The sequence below is a fragment of the Macaca thibetana genome, chromosome 8, assembly GCF_024542745.1.
Source record: "Macaca thibetana thibetana isolate TM-01 chromosome 8, ASM2454274v1, whole genome shotgun sequence".
In the NCBI taxonomy this organism is placed as follows: domain Eukaryota; kingdom Metazoa; phylum Chordata; class Mammalia; order Primates; family Cercopithecidae; genus Macaca; species Macaca thibetana.
Genome location: NC_065585.1, coordinates 18993058 through 18996210, shown reverse-complemented (window position 1 = coordinate 18996210; position 3153 = coordinate 18993058).

The window sequence follows — 3153 nt, the reverse complement described above, 5'->3', positions numbered from 1 at the left end:
CCTGATAGACAGAAGCATGTTCAACATGGTAAGGAAGCAAAGAGGCCTGAATAAATAATTGCTCGCTGGATTTCAGAAAGCCGTTAGGGAAGACATTTGAACGAGATCCTAAAAAATCAATGGGCATGAGAAAATGAGAAAAAAGGAGATCATAGAGGATTCTGAACTATGAAAATAGCAAATGCAAAGAAGAATGGAGGCATGAAAAGGCATAATGGAATTAGGAGAATCATTTTGTGTGGCTGAGTATAACATGTATGGGGGTGGGGGCTGATGCGTCTGGGAAGGCAGATTGTGGCCAGATTGTGATGGGCCTGCGATGCCATCAATTCTTTTGGAAAACATCTGCTTCCCATGTGCTGGCCAAAGCTACAACCATTTTCACACATACTTTATTATGGGGCTCTTTTTTGCACGTATGCCTGGAATCAGCTTGCTTCAAACGGCCCAAGGTCAATGAGAAAATACCTGGGAGGTGAAGGGCATAGGAATGAAATGAGCATTTTCAAATTTGTTACCTTAATGCATTTCAGATTTCAGTTCAATATCTTCTAGCTGTTGCAAAGCTACAGTGAGCTTTTCGTCTTTAGTATTTCTGCACCTGCATGTTTCTGTGCCCACTGCTGGGTCAGACTCCATGTATTCCCAGAAATGGCAGAAGACAGGGCTGGGAATTCAGGTAACAGAACAAATCTGCCTGAGGCTGACTCATCTGAAAATTGAAATATGTAAACAAAGTTTAGCTGCAATGGAGCAGTTGGAGTACAAATAGCTGTAGGCGTTGGAGCAATGTAACAAGGCTGAAAGTGATGCTGAGACTTACACATTATTTCTAAGTAAAAAATAAAGGACAAGACAGAGAAAAAAAACCCCAGCATTTTAGAAATGCATTTAGGGAAATGTTATCACAATCTGCACACTGCTGCATATCTTTATGAACCACTGACACCTGATTTCCCCAGGCTGGGTTTAAAGCTGTTTATGATTATCCTCACCTTGCTTTTGTGGTTAATTAATTATAACTTTGCCTGGTAGCATCGCCAGTTTGAGAAGAAGAGATGGGGTGGGAGGTGATGATGTTTACAAGCTATTTGCAAACTCAGAATTTCCTGAACTAAACATTGCAGGAAAAGCAAGGATTAACTGGAAATACTCCTGGCCTTAGAACTAGGTGAACTTGGCTAGTTGCAAGTTGTAGGATGTGGAGTAGAGTGACCAACTCATCCTGGTTAGCCTTGGACTGTTCTAGTTTTAAAACCAAAAGTCCCATTTCCTGGCACCCCGCCAGTTTCAGGCAAACGAGAACATCTGGTCACCCTAGGGAGGGTTGGAGATTTGGCTGGCTGAAGTTCAATAAGTCAGGTGAAGCAGGTCAAAGTTTGAGGAGAATGACAGATGCCTCAGGAGATGGTGTAGAGACAGAGATCAGCCTGTATGGAAAGGCACAATGCCCAGGGAGGCACAGAAACAGGCAGTCAGAGAGATATTAAGACAAACTAACTGAGATCCAAAACAAACAATACTTCTAAGTCTAAGCAGGCAACCCACAATTGGGTGGAGTGGGGGTGGCGGGGGGGTGGTTCACACTGTGCAGAGGTTCTAGGGAAGATCTACAATTCTTGAAGAAGAAACTGGAGATAGCAGGCAGGGATATATTTCCAGAGTAGAGGTAGGTATTAGATTTCTTAGTAGGTTTGCAGAGAAAGAACAGAAGTTTGCATAACTGAAGTGTTTGTTGACTTTCTACTGGTCTGAGGGTAAAATCTAAGATCTTTGCTTGGACATGAAGAGCTTTCTGATCTGTCCTCAGCAATATTCACATCTTATTTCTCACCATTCCTTTATTCCAGTCATATTAAATAATCTGCAGTTTCTCAATCATGTCAGGTTAACCTGGGCCTTTGTATATGGGGTGCCCCTTCCACTCATACTAACTTTGCTTATTCTCTAGGATTCAGCTCAGATGTCCCCCACCCCAACTCTCATCCTACTCTCAACTCTTTCCCGACTTCCTACACTGGGTTTTAATCTCTTCTTGGAGTAGAATTCTGATAGATTATTGCTCAGTTTTGGCTAGAGAAGCTCCAAGTAGCCCCAGAAAATCAAAGTACCTGATAAATTACTGGAAAGCTCACTTTGGCCTTCCAGTAGAAATAGTTTCAAATGAGCACAAATGCCTAAACTGCTGATATCCCTGTTGCAGCTCCAGATACTTTTGACTTATCAACCCAGAGGGAAGGCTGCAGTGCAGGATTTATTTAACAGCACTCTTAATACTTTGGCAGGGGTAAGGGGGTCAGGAGGTGGGAGAGGCAAAGCTTGTAATATGCATTGTAAAAGAGTGTTGCAGCATCTCTGGCCTCTCTCCATCAGATACTAATAGGACCCTCCAAGTTATAACAGCCAAAATGTCTCCAGACATTGTCAACTATTCCCTGGGGGATAAAATTTGCCCTAGGTTGAGAATCACTGTCCTAATCTGAAGGAACCTCTTGTGGAACACTGGCAAGACCCTTACTGAGCAGAAGCCTAGTGCCCTGAGAATCCATGAGAAGAAAATATTTGTGATCTATGGGCTTAGTGAAGACTTATGGAAGACTTCAGGTGAGCACTGCACTCTCTTTGGTGACTTTTCCAGATGACCTGTGATCTACACTGGTCTAATTGCATAGGCCTTATTTGCTATTTTAAGAGTGGATCCTCCATTGGCCAGGTGCAGTGGCTCCTGCCTATAATCCCAGCACTTTGGGAGGCCAAGGCAGATGGATCACTTGAGGTCAGGAGTTCAAGACCAGCTTGGCCAACATGGCGAAGCTCTGTTTCTACTAAAAATACAAAAATGAGCCAGACGTGGTGGTGGGTGCCTGTAATTCCAGCTACTCAGGAGACTGAGACATGAGAATTGCTTGAATTCGGGAGGTGGGGATTTTAGCGATCTGAGCTCACACCACTGTGCATCAAAGCCAGACCCTATCTCAGAAAAAAAAAAAAAAAAAGAGTAAAGCCTCCCTCATCTCAGTGTAACTCAAATCTAATGTAGAATCAAGAGACGATTTTCAGTCTATCATTGAAAGTATGAGTGTGTCTCTTCTGGACTCTAAGTACTCCAGAGTAACAGATGATTATTACGTTTTAATTTAAGATTTTTGTGTC